Consider the following 16,477-nt stretch of genomic DNA (forward strand, 5'->3'; position numbering starts at 1 on the left):
ATAGCAAAGTGCAATGTACAGATAGCAAAGATCATCATGACTGGAAGATGCACAAGTCCCCATAAAGTACATCTCCAGTCTGCTAGGAGATAATAAACTGTCATTACTTTGTTTTATTGGCTGAAAAGCTGCAGTACTGGGAATTGTACAGTGAGCAGAACAAGACCTGTTTCTCAAAATAGAGAACTGGACTCTATTTTCAGAAAATTATGTCTGAACACCACAAACATAGAATCTGGAAGTGCTGCTTCAGAACCGTGCAATTTAAGTCACCAGAATGTCCTCTAAATCTCCAGGAAATCACATCAAGCAGGAGCTGAGGTACAGATTCTTGAACAGCTAAATCCTTGTGACCTTCTGCAGCATAAATGTGGAGGAAAGAAAAAACAGCTACTGACTTTTTACATATTTAAACCCTGCTCCAGTCTAGCCAAAATGGGAAGAAGTCCCATTTCGTGAGCCTGGAATACTGTGTATTAGACCAGAGACCTGCTAGTGAGGACTTCACGAGGAGGAATACTTCTTGTTCTCACTGTCAATATCTTTGCAGCAAAGGCCAACAGTAACTTTGCATGTGAAAGGAATCCTGTGGCCACTGTGAGATTTTCTTTTATTACTGTCACTCAGCCCCAGCATCTCTTCTGGGTGCAATTTTATTGACAAAAAAAAAGTTCAGCAAGAAATGGATGTTCAGGTTGAGCAAACCAACATGGGGTTTCTTAAATCAAGTAAACAATCTGAGCTGAGAAAGGAGGAGTATTTCATTCGAGATTTTTGTAGGGTTTGTTGTTATTGAAACAACTTTTCTGTATAAATGGCTTATGTTTTGCTGTTTTAAAGAGCAAAAGGAAAATAACAACTACCCTCCCAAAATGAAGCAAAATACAAGTTCAACCCAAAAGAAAATTATTGAATGTTTTCCAGTTCAGCCAACAGACTGAAAAAATCAATTGTCTTTGTACGATCTCTGCGTTATCCAACTGTTCTTCCCAATGCAAAACAAAAATATTACAGAGAAATAGAAAGCAACTGAGAAGCTGAAAGGGGGAAAATATCCGTCATTTGCCTTAAAGCTTAATATGAATTAAAAAATGCAGGCAGTGCCTGTACTCCCTCAAGGGACAGATTTACTTCTAATTAATAATATGTTAGTGTCCTAGCCTTCTGCATTAAAAAAACCCCCAACCCTCTAGATTAATCCTGCTGTAACATGGTAGCTAGAATCTCTAAGAATTAACCCAGCCCAATCCCAGATTTGCTTGCACTGTAATTACTGGAAATGTAGTGAGTTTATTTTCTTCCACATACTGAACTGAAACAAAAACCATTTTTTAAAAAAATTGCATAAATATGGGTTATTTATGTGGATATACAGCCATTCACTTTCTTCTTTGGATGTTTGCAATAACCCAGATATAATAAAAACTTTTCTTTTTAAATTTCAAATTTTGCTAGTTAAGTTTTTCTGCTTCAGAAGTAAATGAAAATAAAATCCTGGCTGTGCAGTCCCAGCTGATCTGGCAGACAATAGTTCCACAAGAGGAAAGGGTCTTCCCCACTACATTTAATTAAAAGCCCAAACGAGAGTGTAAGTAGATTAGGGGGACGATGGGGAATACTGGGTCAGAATGTGTTTTTCAAACAGTTGAGAATGATTTTTGGAGGATGAGGACACTTACTGAGAGGTAAGCATTCAAACAACTTTCATTGCATTGGAGATGTCTGAGTTTTTTCCTCACCCTTGTACTATTTTGGACCTTCCTACTGACTTCAGCAGAAATACTTCTGATCAGTGTTAGTGGATGTGAAAGTCAGAACCAGACCCTAGTGAAAGATTCAGCCTCCCTAAATAAGATGCCTAGATAGATGTCATCATACTACTTGTGGGTTTTTGTTTGTTTATTTTTTTTTAAATAAGAAATACTTCTCCCGTTCACTGATGAGGCTGTTGCTAGATTCAGCTGCTGCAGATCAAAAAACCCCAGTCCTTTCATTACAGTTACAGATAGGTACATTATTAGTTTGGTGTCAAGAGTGCTCTGTCTCCCTTCCTTCCTTTCCCCTCCTGTCATGGTGTATGATGCAACCAGCCCGCTGGGCAGAGCATCAGTCGGAGTGGTTGGGTGCTAGCACCGTGGCAGCGTGTGGAAGTCCTTGGGCTCAGGGGAAAGGAGTCGGAGGCGAAATGCAAAAGAGGGAAAAGACACCTGAGCACTTGTGAAACACACAGACTGCCAGGGAATTACTGAAAAGCTTTGGGACTAAATCTGGGCCTTGGAACATGGTGGGAGAGGAGAAAAATAATTGTGCTTTATATTATGACAAGTTTCCAAAACTAATGACAGGATTCACTGTCAGGGTTTTTTTTAGGAGCCCCAAAACTGGAACTACTCCTATACAAGCTGCTCTTAAGCAGATAGGTACTATGCATCTTGTATTTGAAATAGGCTATGTCTCAGCAGCTTCCAAAAGGGTTGAATATAAGATGCTACACGAAACTAGGCCATGCCTTGGAAGCCTGTAGGAACCACTGGTTTCCATCTGTTTCAAACCACAGGGCAAGTTTCCTCTCCCCATGCTTGAACCAGCTTCAGGGTAAACAGCTGCATCGCAGTTGGTTAGCTTAAATCTCCTTTCTTTAATGTGGCAAAAAAACAGGTATTCCTAGGATGCAGTTTATTTGACCTGTTTCACGTGTCAGCTTAAGGGTGGATGTGGTAAATCTTATCCTAAAATCTCTGAGCCCAAGTTAAGCATTCCGAGAAAAACACATAAGTTTGCTCAAATCATCCCCTCTCCAAATATTTCAGCATACATGGATTTTAAGTTATTCCCCAGAAATATCAGCCAACATTTCTCAGCTTTCAGTTTTTCCACTTGGGGAAAATGTTGTTACACAGAAATAAAACATTTTCTATCACCTCTAATGCAAGCATGTGCATTGCTTGACATACGTGCACGTGGTGATGTCTATTTCTTGCACCAGGGGAGCTACCTTAGATGGTCAGGAGTTTGCAGGACTGGGAGTCTGGTCAAAGTTACACCCCGAGAAAGGCTTGGTGCAGCCTGGATTTTGGTTGTATCAGTCCCTCAGAGCTGTGAGAGTTTCTGAAGAAATCTGACCCCGCTTGTTCTTTCTAAAAATGATGCCTTGATACACATCAGTGAGCTCATTAGCTGGAGGCAGTCATAGGGACACTGGTAGCTTGTCGAGAAGCGCACGATTCATTTCCCACTCAGCACTTTCACTGATCTCTTTTTAATATCGGGCTCTGATGCCCTGCTCTCACTACAGAGCATTGTGTGGTACACGCGATACAAATAACACCAGAGGTTTTTTTCCAAAGGGCTATTTTTGACAGGAGCTGTTGCTCTGACAGCAGATCGCTCAATCAATTCTAACTGAATGTCAGCTAAAGGACGGCTTTTCAGTTTTCTCTTTTTCCTTTTTTTTTTCATCACTAAGGGAAACGAAGCAGTGGGTGTTGATTTATGACAGTTTTGCTAAAATATCTGAAGAGTACAGTTCAGTTTAAGAATAGATTAGTACCAAAAGGAATAATCACTGGGACTTCCACTCCTGCTCTTCTTCTTGCTCGGTCAAAATAGGTTTCCAGAGAAGCACCATTTGTACAAGGAGCATTTAAGGAATGTAGGATTAGGCCCTTTGAGTTGGCTGGTTGGGTACCTGGGATGCAAAGCAAGCAGCCCCCAGTCTCCTGGGACCCGGAGGGCTCTCCTCAGTGGTGTTTCCACACGCAATAGCATCTACAATTTGGCATCTACAAAGGACAAGGGCAGAACTCTCACCAAGCTCCACAGCGCTGGATCGGGACGAGGGGCGAGCAAACTGGAAACCAACAGCACAGGCTTGCCTCGTGTCACTGGCTGGTTGGGAAAAGCCCATATCTCTTGGCTCCTGGCCAGGGTATATTGTCTAGCAAAACCCAATGGGAAAACCAGGTGCCAATCCAAAAGATGTCACTGTGTATCAAATGGGACAGTCAAACAGTCGAGATCATCCAATCCTTTTTGTGCAGTTTTCCATGGAGCTTCACAAAAATAGGCTGACAGGTGGTCGCAGAGCCTGAACTCATGCATTATCAGGCCAGAAGGAAGCATCCTGCGACTGTCAGATCTGCAGCTTTGGAAAACATGAGCTAGAGAAAATGACCTCATTTTTTTCAAAAACACATGCCTATGGCCAGTCTCTCTTTTTACTTGCTTACTTCACGATGCACATGTGCACACATACATACGTATCTAAACCCACAGAAGTCCCAAAGCATTTTTTTCAGAGATTCTTCTCCTGTTCATACTCTGGTCTTACTTAAACATGCCTAAGAGTTTACTCTCTCTCAAAATAACTCTCTGTATTAGTTTTTTGAAATGCAATTGTATCTGTGAAGTAGTAAAGGGGATAAACAGACAGCAAACTGCATCCTTTACTAACACTTACCTCAGATCAATTCATAATCCCTTGTCAGGCTGATTGCTGTCAAAACCAGGACAAGCAAAGGCATTTTTCATTCCCACCATTGCAGCTGTTGTCTTTTTCTGTTAGCCCAATTAAGCAAAGCGAAAAGGAGTAGCACCATATCAGAGCCAGTTTGCTTTAGGATATAAATTGTCATCTTGTATTTGTCCATAGCCAACACTGGAAGAATAACAAAGCAAAGCCATAAAACTCAACCACTGTGCTGAAAACACAAAAGAACCATTTTTTCCCCTCCAACTCAACGTGGCATCCAGCCACGATGCCCCATGACACGGCCCTCCCCCAGCCTGGCAGAGAGCAGGGCTGTGCACGGCCACCCTGTGCTGCCTGCGGCCAGCCCAGCCCGTGCTGCCGGGGATCGGGGCTCCGCACTGCTCGGCTTGAGCCCAGCAGCATCAGAGTCCTGCCCTCACCACTCCAAAGCCGAAGGGTTTTGCTGGGTGCCATCATGAAAGCTTTTCTCCCTCCTCCAGCTCTCCTGCACGCTTGGCAGGAGAGGGCCCTGCACCTTTTGGCGCGGGAAACTAGGGGCAATCAGGAATTTTCTCTGGCGCTGTTAGCCAAAGCCCTCCTGGAACCAAGCTGATGCTATTATTGTCGAAGTGTAGCTGACTTATGGCAACAAATGCCAAAGTGCATCATCCCTTGTGGCTTGTTGTCTACATGGCAGGACACCCTGTTGTGTGCTGGATTGTCACATGTAATCTATGCAAATGCAATCATTAGCTTTAGCAGATGTTTGGGGGGGTTTTTATTGTGCTGCTTCAAAACTGAAAAGGGATCAACAGGGATTTTTGTTTTCTGACTTAGATTTTGAGGAATAGAATAAATTGAAACAGTGTGAACACACCTTTGCTGGTACACAAGGCTGTGCACCTACTTCCACTCTACCTAAGAACATTTTATTTAGTGCTTTTCATTTTCTTGATCTAAATTTTAACAAAAATCCTCATAACAGTGTTAGGAGAGTAGGTTTGTGTTTATTGTCTGCCTGTGACACATGGAGGCAAACACATACCTTACTGAGGTATCAAAGAGAAGAATCAATGTTAGCGGCAGATTTAAGTTCTTGGTTACTGGGGCTTGCTCCCGGGCAGTGCCACTCATTACAAGATGCCCCTTTTGCTCTCCCTGGGCTTGTTCATCTCAGTTAAGTGCCTGTGATCAGCATCAGAGCAGCAGGCCAAGGCGGTCTGGATGCAGCCTCTTGCTTTGTGGAGGCGAGAAGGTTTAACAGCATGGATGTGGGCCATTTTGTGCCTGTTGTCCCATCACCGGACAGAGCCCTGTGCAGAGAGCAGGTATAACCTCAACGTCCTATCGCTGAGCCGTGGTTAGGCTGTGAGCGCTCCGGGGGTACAACCACCATCTGACCGCGAGAGCTTGCGGTGGGAATTGAGACTGGAGCAAGAACCAAAGCAAGACGGACATCAAAGAGGCAAGAAAGAGGGTGAAGCTGAACTAAGAGGATTTGCTGGGGGCTGTGCCAGGGAGCCCCTGGAGCAGCCATATGGCTGCAGGCAGCGCCGGGCAGCACCAGCCTCCACTGCCCCTGTGACCGTACAAGCAGCTTCTTCTCAGCAGCACGGCACTGGCCCTACGGGGGTCCCCCCGCCTTCCCTCCGCTCTGCAGCTGCTCACCCAGGGCCGCCGAGCCTCGGCAAGGCGTGGGGAGAGGGCAGGGAAGGCTCGGGAGCAGTGGGTGAGGGCAGAAGGCAGCAGAGGGCTGGAGCAGCCCAGCAGAGCTTTGCCCCCCAGGGCCCCCCCGCCAACCCCCCGAGCATGAGCCCACCGCCCGCGGGTGCAGAAGAGGGCATTAGGCTGCGCTACGGTAATTAAGTGTGGATCGTGCGTGTATCTCCAGGATGTTTAAATGTGAACCAGTTTAACTCAGCTTTAATTAAAGCTGTTGAGAATCGGCTTATATCTTTGCTCCTTCGGTTCTCTTGGAAGATTTTAACTGCAGAGGCAGGATGCTATCTCATGGAAGCAGGAGGGTTTGAGCTGGTTACTTGTCAGAGGCATGTGAAAACCTAAATATGCTGACCCAAATGCAGCTGTCGGAGAGGGCTCAGTTCAGTGTCCTCAGAAATCAGCAAGCCCAATTGCTTCGGGAACGGAGTCCCATGGGGACTGGGAGTCCCATGGGAATGGAGTCCCATGGGGAGATGTTCAGCCCTACGATTCTCTGTTCCAAGTGCAAGGTACCCTTTCTCCCTCTTTCTTCTCCTATGTAAATAGTTTTGTGTATCCTAAAGAAAACCAAACCTACCAAAATACTTCACTGCACAAATAAAAGGGAAAGGGTAAGAAAAAGACTAAATCACATCAATTAGCTCCCTTACCGAACAATTGAAAAGTACTTAGATAGTGATAGGAACGCATATAAAATAAGATAGAGCAGAACACAGTAGCACAAGGCACTAATGTAAATTTGGTGTGACTCCAGCATCTAACTTGCATTTTGCACTGCAAATATAGTGAAGCATTTTAAGGGAATGATGCTTTTCTATTAATCATTTATAGTATTGATAGAGTATTTCTTGTAAGAGCCTTTTTTTTTTTTTGTACACTGAATATTATGGATGTTCAATTATAATAAAGCATTGCAAGCTATTTGCTTCTAGCTAGGGAGAAAGATTTCCAGAGAAGTTTCTCTTAACATCAAAAGTGAAAAGTCATTTACACTAAGGAAATACATTAACTTGCTACCAGTTAAGAAAGCATAGTATTCTCAAGATGTTTCTGAAAATTTTAAGTATCTTTGCATCAGATAGTAAATTGTTGTATTGTAATAAGGTGTTTGCACATAATTATCATATTTCATCATCATCATATAATCATGGTAACATAATTATCATGTTTCTTTTATACTTAATAAGAATTAAAGAGAACAAGAATGACACAGGATACTCTTAAAATGGCAGGTAGCAATAACCAAACACTTCTGTCTGCCTTCATTCAACTGGTAACGTGTTTTTCACTCTCCTTATTTAAAAGGGAGAAGACCAGAGCATGCCACTACAAGTCTCTGTTTGGTGTGTTTCTCTGTACTGAGGGTTTTCTGCTATAAGACACAGCTGGACAATCATACTACTGGGCTAAATTACAAAGGCAGGGCCTTAAACTGTAGTTATTTTTATACTGCACCTGTAACACCAGGATCAGGCAGAACCCTGGGGACCTGGTTGTGTAAGACAGTGCTATCAGAGATGTAGAGAGCTACACTTGCCAATAATTTACATCAACACATTTTCAAGTGTGAAGTACAGATGTAGACCATGCATGAACCATAACTTGAGTGCCTACATTGGCATTTAAGCATCTTAATAAACTGCTAAATGAAAGCACCAAAAATCAAAGCCATAATACAAAAATACCATCTGACTTAACTCGGAGCTCAGCCAGGCCCTGCAAAGCCTGAGCCAAAGATGGAGCAGAGCAGTGAGCCTACACATTTCAGTGTGGGGATGCTGGAGAGGGTGGCTGGGTGTAGCGTGGCCAGCCCTGGGTCAGCTCGGGAGATGGTTCCCAAAATCCTGGTTCCCCGTTGCTGCCATTCCCCGTGGCTGGAGATGCCTGAGGAACACTGAGGAGATTCCTCTTGCACAGTCAGGGAAACATGGGGTTGGAGGTGCTACATGGAGCCAGGGCAGGGTTCCCCTTTCCTGTCGGTCTCGTGAGGACTGCAGAAGCGAACGCCTCTAACCCCAGCCCCTCAGCCCTCCAAGGGGAGAGGAGCACCTCCAGGGGAAGCAGCCAGAGGGAAAGGAGAGTCATGGACAGCATGGAGGGAGATGCCAAATGCATCCTTCCTGGTAAGGCACATTGTGCCCAAGTTACACACGGTGCCCCCGGGAGCATCCTGGGCCATGTTTGATAAGCTCACACTTAGCAGTCCTGGGTCTTCGTCCCAGGCTGATACTTTCTGTCAGTAACAAAGAGGAAGAATGGGTTTACCTCCCGTGTGGAAAAGACTGGATATTACTGAATTATAGAAAGTACTGATCTCATGTATCACATCATTTTTCCCCCTTAATGTGTGCAAAGACATCACTGTTAGATGATATATAGAGATATACAGGCTCCACAGAGTAAACAGTGATTGCTGTAAAGGTGTTTTTCCTGTCTCTGTGCTCATGTAAGCAGCTTTCTGTAAAAACTCAACTGGGAATTTTCTAAAGAGACTAAAACTACCAGATCAGTTCAATCCGTGCTTGATTTATCTGCATTTCTAAGTCTCAAAATTATTTAATTAGTAACCAGTATTACAGCACATGTGGATTACTGTCTTATTAAGACAGCAATCTTTTTAGAAGGATTAAAAAAAAAAAAATTTGCAAAACTCCTTTGCTCTGGCCCCATCACCAGCCACTCAGCTGGACAAATGGGGGCTCGTTTGTCTGTGAAACAGCCATTTCTGAGCACATTTCTTGAGTTTTTGCACCAGGGAACTGCAGGCTTTTGAAACTCTTTCTGTTGTTTCTCTGGAATAAAAAGTGTATCATGAACCACTGTTACCAAAATGGAAATGGTTTATTTTTTTTTCCTTTTTTTTATAAATATATGAATAACTTTATTGAACCTGGGACAGAAACAGTAATCTCTTCTGACATCATGCAAAGCACAAGGAGCTGGTGCATGCTGGGCTTGGTCTGTGTGAGTAGATACAGGCCACACACCCAGAGGCTCTGCAGGACCCATCGTGCCACCAACATTTTCACTTTTGCAAATCTTAGCCACTAACTTTATTTGCAGTAAATGACACAAGACTTAGTTCTGCTCTAGGGAGAAACAACTCTCCCAGACAGCTCTCATTTAGCGTGATATCTTTTCAATTTTTTTCCACATTCTCCTGGAAAGCTGAACAAAGCCATAGATTTTTACCATGAAAGGAAACCGCCATAGTTGTCTTCCCCATTTCAGTAGCAGAATGGTCACCTGTCACCTTCCAGTGGCTACACATACATTAAGGTCACTGGTATATGCCTGTGTTACTGGCATCATGGCAAAGGAATGTTTGGGCCTGATACTGCAAAACTTTGCTATTGAAATAAAAAGTGCACAAACTCTGTTTAATTAGGAAGGTACCTGACCACTGGAGTTGTGGAAAGTGGAAGCAGAGTGGTGTTCACTTCGTAGTCCACTGGGGATAAACTGGAAAAGTAGCTGGAGGTAGTGAAGAAGGTCCTGGGGAGGCAGAGCTCAGTCAATGTCACTCATGAGACTTCCGTGGGCTCTTGTGGCTCTGCAACTAACTGAGATGAGAAAGCAGGTGGGCTAAGAAATGAAGGTGTTTTTAAAAAGCAGGAATGGATGAGGACAGGAAAATGATAAGGCCATGCCATACAGAAAATACAGTATGCAGAGGTCACACTTTGCCTTCCCTCTCTAACATGTAACGTAGCTGCAGCACAAGGTGACACTGCGGCCGATGCACACGCAAGCAGTGCCCCAGGAGGCCAGACCCCAGGTGCAGGGAGACCCTGCCCCAGCCCCAGCGCCTGCACCTCTGTGGTGGCCATCAGCATACCGGTTGCACTGAAAAGCAGCCTACTGCAAAGCAAAGCTGGAAACACAGCTGGAGCACAGGCAGCACAGGCTGGTGGAGCATCCAGCAGTCCAAAATAATGTTTTGAAGGCAGGAACAGCCGTGAGTGCTGCAACAGAAAGTCAGCTCCAAACCTAGCTGCTCCAGAGGTGTCTCACCAGCACTAACACAGGTGTAACCTGGTGGCAGCAACAAGGAGGGAAGCCTTGCAAATGATTGCTGATGGCACCAAGCTGTGTAGTGCGGTTGACACGCTGGAAGGAAGGGATGCCATCCAGAGGGACCTTGACAGGCCTGAGGGGTGGGCCAGTGCGAACCTCATGCAGTTCAACATGGCCAAGTACAAGGTCCTGCACATGGGTCAGGGCGATCCCAATCACCAGTACAGGCTGAGTGGGGAATGGACTGACAGCAGCCCTGAGGAGAAAGGCTTGGGAGTGTTGGTGGACAAGAAGGTCAACATGAGCCGGCAATGCGCACTCACAGCCCAGAAAGCCAACCGTACCCTGGGCTGCATCAAAAGCAGCGTGGCCAGCAGGTCGAGTGAGGGGATTCTCATCTTCTACTCCGCTCTCATGAGTCCTCACCTGGAGTACTGCATTCAGCTCTGGAGCCCCTAGCATAAGAAGGATATGGACTTGTTGGAGTCCAGAGGAGGGCTATGAAGATGCTCAGAGGGCTGGAGCACCTCTCCTGTGAAGACAGGCTGAGAGAGTTGGGGTGGTTCAGCCTGGAGAAGAGAAGGCTCCAGGGACACCTCAGAGCAGCCTTCCAGCACCTAAAGGAGCCTACAGGAAAGATGGGGACAAATGTTTTAGTAGAGCCTGTAGCGACAGGACAAGGGGTAATGGTTTTAAACTGAAAGAGGGTAGATCTGGATTAGATGTAAGGAAAAAATTCTTTACCGTGATGGCGGTGAGGCCCTGGCACAGGTTGCCCAGAGCAGCTGTGGCTGCCCCATCCCTGGCAGTGCTCAAGGCCAGGCTGGATGGGGCTGTGAGCAGCCTGGTCTGGTGGGAGGTGTCCCTGCCCGTGGCAGGGGGGGTGGGCCATCTTTAAGGGCCCTTCTGACCCAAACATTCTATGCTCCTATGTTCACGCAGGCACCTCCTAGGCTGCGAATACTGCCCATCCTCTGCTGCTTTCCAGATAGAGGAGGCACCTTGCTGCCATGGCTGGAGCAGGAGGAGAGCACCCCTCAGGCTACTTTGTCCCATGAGAAGTGACTGAGACTCTCACTCCACACCAGTTTCCATGCGTGGCTGAAAATCAAGGGAATTAAATATCCCTGAACTTGCAGGTAGTGTTGCATGACACTTAGAGGAAGGAAAAAACCACTCATGCCTTTCTCTTTTGTCCTTTCCAGGCAAAGGCAAATGAATCTGGCCAAGATACTTGTTTTACAGCTAAATTAACCTTGAAAAAAATTACTAGTTTTGCATGAACTAAGACTATTTGAGTTCTCTTTAACACCCAAAGGACTCCTGGCTTTGTCTGCCATGAGCCAAATTCCAGCTGGCCTCCTTACCGCTCTCGTCCCCAAAGGCATTGTTAATGGCCTGAGCTGGTTCAGCTCACCAGTTGCTGATCTTCTGGCCCTTCCAGATCTTTATCTCATGGTTTCCTCTGGCTGTTAAAAGGAAACACCATTAAGAGAGGAATGTGGCATCCTGGGAAGTGGTTGAGCTTCACAAGAAGTCCCAGGTAAACCCTTTCATCTGATTTTTGTTTTCGATCCCTTCCTTATTTACAGCCATTTCTCAGCTGAGTCCTTAGAAATTCCTTAAAGGAAAAAGTACTCTGTAAATTTGGAGTTATCCTTGATACCCTTCAAAAGTTGAGTATAATACAGACGAATTATTCACTTCTTTTCTTCCCACACATGCAGGTGAGAGACATTGTGTTCAGCATTATTTTCAAACACAGATGCTTCATATTCTTGTCCTTAAAAGCAGCGCACACCTTTCTTTCTTTATTTCTTTGAGGCAGTAAAGAAAAAACAGGAGAGGACAAGGTTTTTCAAGGACCACCTCCAGGAGCAGAGGATAAAATGCAATGCCCAAAATAGGCCAGTTATCAAAAAAGGAACAAGAGCAAAAGAAAACCAGGAGTAACAAGCAAAGGGCAGGGGAGAACAAGCTGGTGTGCAACAGAGATCTGACTAATGTCTGGGGCTGATGAAAGGCGCAGACATCAAACAGATGGGCTGGAAAGCCAAGCGGAAGGCTAAACCGGCTGCACTGCAGTGCTGCATCCGGAGATGGTCCCCCAGTACCTGGGGTGACTCAGAGGAGAGGAGCAGGGACATCTGTACCTAAAGCCAGCAGCTTCTCCAGCACACACACCGATGGAAAAGTCATCACCACCATGCCTACACTGCAAAAGCAGCCACACCATTTCCCTCTGGAGCTGAAAAGGGCATCAGAAAACCTTTGAAATTAAATAGCTTATGTGTAACACATACACATATGTATGTGTGTATGCCCCTTCCTTAAGGATATGATTGATTCAACGGCCATGTGTGATTTGAGTAACTGCAGAATTCAGAGCCAAACTGATGTGACTGTGACAGAGAATTTCATTAAACTTAGTTTTTCTAAGCGGCCAAGAGTTGGAGAGTCAACAAGGAATTCACGAGGGCTCATGAAAAACAAATCGTCAAACCCAAAAGCTGCCAGGTGACAAGACCAGCGTGGTATTATGTGTCTCAATTAGTTAAATTTGTGATTTCACTTCCTCCGGGGCGTTTTTTTTTGTATGTTTTTGAAAGAACTTCCTTAAGTCCTTAAATCCTGACAGAACAGTTGAATGTTAAGACTCTTAATTTATGTTACTTTTTCTTTCACCAGTTTTGTGGAAGAACACAGACACATCATTTCAGTACTCAGGTTTCTGTTTCTCCAGCTATTCAGCAGGTTAATAATAAGGTGAATTAATATGTTTATGGTAATTTAGATTCCTTAAATTGATGATGTTGTGCAAGTGATAAAACCAGTGGAAGACCTCTTGGTAGCTACAAAACTCACTGTAATTGTGACTATAGAATGTAATTAGTTTTTCTTTACTATAGAATTTGTAGGTTAATGTACTGAGACCTTTTTTCTTGCTGTTCCTGATTTCGTCTATGCAAGAGCTGTAAGAGGCTGTGGATGTTTGTTGCTTTTCAAGCACAGAAATGAAGTCTGTTCCAGCACAACAATTTTCATATTTCTGTTAGTTGGTGTAAGGCTGTGCCTATTTGCCCTTGATTATGTGTTTAATTAGGTCTACGATATTCCATAATTAATCTCTTAAACAAGATCTGAAATGGAGATTAGTTCTTAGGATTCTCAGCTTAGTCATGTCTTTTACTACATAAAAGAGCCGATGCATTTATCTGAGATACCCTGTTAACTCTTCATGCTGTTGCCCTGGTCCAAATATTCCTTTCAACACTTCCAATCAATATGTACTAAAAAAGTTTGGCAATCAAAAATAAAAAAGCAGCTAACAGCATTCTGAGGTGGATTTTTCTCTCTAACCAGGCTCACACCTATAAAACTCCTTCCATCAGCAGGTCTCCTGCATGCCCTTCACTCCCATTGAAGCAAAGAAAAAACACCCTGCTTGATCGCTCTGCTGCAAATTTTCCCTCTTTCCACCCCAGCTCCCAGCCTGAATGTGCTTTGTCTGGGCTGCTGCTTTGATGTTGCACCAGGCAGCTTTGAAACAATGACTTGAAGACAGCATTAAAGCCAGCCAAGGGTAAAACATCCAGCCGCTACTGTGCAATTGTGCAGATACATGCCATGGCTTTGCAGGGAAGCTGGAGATGGCCACATAAGCCCCCAAATTCGAGACCATGGGCTGCCTGGCTTCCTCTCACAAGGAGCTTTGTGAAATCCAGGCAGGAGCAGAGCTCCATCCTCCCATTTTGAACTGTTCACTACATTGAGGGCAAGCAGGATGGATGCAGCCTTGCCAGAGCTGTTGTCATATGTTGTTTGTGAACAATGGAGGATTGAGGGCAGGGGGGAAAGTTGTTTGTGTGTGCATCTGTCAATAAGGTTGCTTAAGTTGGGGATGAGAGACGAGTGCTGGAGAGGTACTCAGGGGGATTAAGTGCAGCAGATTTATAGGTTAAATCTGGTTAGTGTTGATGCAAGAGGTTGTGGGGGAGATTTTCAAAAGCACATGTGGGAGGAGACTGCTTGCACACTATTGATTTTCTATTTTTGTGTCTAGCTTTCATCACTGTATGACAGTCTTGTGAAGCACTGGAGCTCCTGGAAGATGCCCATGAAGCAAGTAGGTTGATGAGTCAACACTGACACTATTACCCACTGAAGAAAGGGAGGGGGAGGGAACCATGGGAAAGACACCCTCTTTCCCCCCATACTGCAAAGCGAATGCTATGCAATGGTCCCTACTCCCCACACATTTTCCAAGTAACTGGTAGCTCAAGTAGAGGTCAAATAAGAGGACCATGATATACAGCACATGTTCAAGAGCCATGGGCATCTTTCTGGCTTTGGGAGCAGGAGTCGCTGCTGCATCAGGGAGCACTGACAGAGGGGATTGTGGCCCCTGCGTCCTTTTTCCCCTGTAATTAATCATCCCTCCCTGCCAGCAATCCCTTCTCCTCTGTTTTGCCCAGACCTGGGTGATGGCACCCAAGCACCAGAGATGGGAGCACAGCAAGTGCTCACACGCATGGAGGAGGGTGAGGGGGATGTAAAAGCAGGAGCAGGTGTAGCAGTGCCCTGAGCCAGGGGCACTACAGCCCTTTGCTCACTGTCAGGAAACAGCAGTTGCTGCTCTATCACGTGCACTTTATTTTCCTGCCTTCAGGAAAAAAAAACCAAAGTAGGTCACTATTCTATTTGCCAGAAACAGAGATTAAGGATATTAGGAAAGGGCACAGGATCGTGTAAGCTGCTGCTGAAAACACTGGAGATACAAGCTGCATGGGTTCATGTGGGACATGAATGAAAAACTCAGTTACCGACAGGAAAAAGAGATCATGTTTAGATACTACATGAAGGAGAGATATCAGTTGTGTATTAAGTAGAGGCTATTAAAGCAAAGATGTAAGATTTCTGGCTCTAGAAAAAACAAGAGAGAAAGCAGAAAAAGATCAGCACTCTTCAACCTATGTGACAGCTAATCAAGTCCATATTTATTTTCCTTAAGACGTCTCAGCTTCTGAAGCACTGCACACCTACGAAGCCTCTTCAAGTTGGCGAGAGCTGTGGGTAACCAACAGCATTGAAGATGACTAAACTAGTGTAGGGAGCAGCAGGACATCATCTGTAGGACCTCCACTATAAACCCATAGCAGTTAGGTACAACAAGCACTGTCGCATGCAAAGGACTCTGATATTTTGCCATTAAATCTTCATGCACTGAGATGATATTTGTTCACACTCCCAATTCAAGCATGTCCCAGCTAGCAAGAAACAGGGAACATTACATCTAAGACATCTAAGACATCTAAGACAAGTCTAATTACAAACAATTGGCAAATTCTAGGAAAATGAGAAAACAGGAAAATGTTTTTTGTTTTTTAATAAGAAAAAAGAATAAAGACATTCACAGAGGACCTACAGGATCATATGCACAAATTATACAATGCAACAAAAATCTGTACACAATCCTCCTAAGTATGAATTATACATTTCAGTGCAGTATATAATTAGAAAGTTTGAAGCTTTTGCTCCCTTAGACTCCTCACTTGCAGCTATGTCCACAGAGACTTGTCCTTCACAAGCAAGGAGGTAGCAGCACTTGTTAGAAGCAGTGAAGGTGTTCAGAAACACCCCACCAACATTTCACTATCATAGGACCCCTCCTGAGCAAGTGTGTCAAAGAGGAACCGAAGCTTTTGGAAGTGGGCAGAAGGCTGCAAGACCACCATGCTCATCTCCATTTGTGAAAGAGTAAGGATTTTAAGATTTATGTTATTAAAATGTGTAATACCTTGGAAACAGACAACACCCCAAAAGGAGCGAGGACAGGCTGGGAAAATTTATCCGTAAGTCATTATTTCAGGTTTCTTTTCATTTCTAAATCCCCTTTCTTTGGCTGTTTGAGGAAGGGCTCCTGTGAGGCAGCTAGCGCTGCAGTCCCAGCCTGCAACCCTGTGCATGTTTCTGCCTAAACCCTCTCGCTACAGATACCGGCTTATTTGCCATGTAAACCCCAGCCAGGGCTTTCACATTGTCCAGGGCTCACCTGCACAGCAGTTTGGATGCAGGCCCAGTTCCCCAAAGCCAAGAGCCCCCTCTCCCTTCCCACAGACCCACAGGGAGCACCAGGACACGGTGGCAGGGGCAGGGTTGGGAACTGCCCCTACATTCACACAGGCTGCTGCAGGAAAAGCAAAGGCAGAACAACACACACGCGGCTTTCCCGAGGGAGCTGGTGGAGGCAGGCACCAGCCCAAGGCA

The 16,477-nt window shown here is 45.0% G+C and overlaps 1 protein-coding gene across 2 annotated transcripts in view; it reads right to left on the minus strand.

Moving 5' to 3' along the window:
• Positions 1–15,505, minus strand: part of AMER2 (APC membrane recruitment protein 2) — a 31,957-nt gene extending 16,452 nt beyond the window's left edge. The window contains exon 1 of one of the 2 annotated variants that reach the window (XM_080376393.1): positions 4,460–15,505. The gene's annotated coding sequence lies outside the window, so the exon portion shown is untranslated. The other variant, XM_080376394.1, reaches the window with a different exon arrangement.
• Between the last annotated feature and the right edge of the window lie 972 nt (positions 15,506–16,477).

Source organism: Falco punctatus (assembly GCF_963210335.1).
Source record: "Falco punctatus genome assembly, chromosome: 2".
Taxonomy (NCBI): domain Eukaryota; kingdom Metazoa; phylum Chordata; class Aves; order Falconiformes; family Falconidae; genus Falco; species Falco punctatus.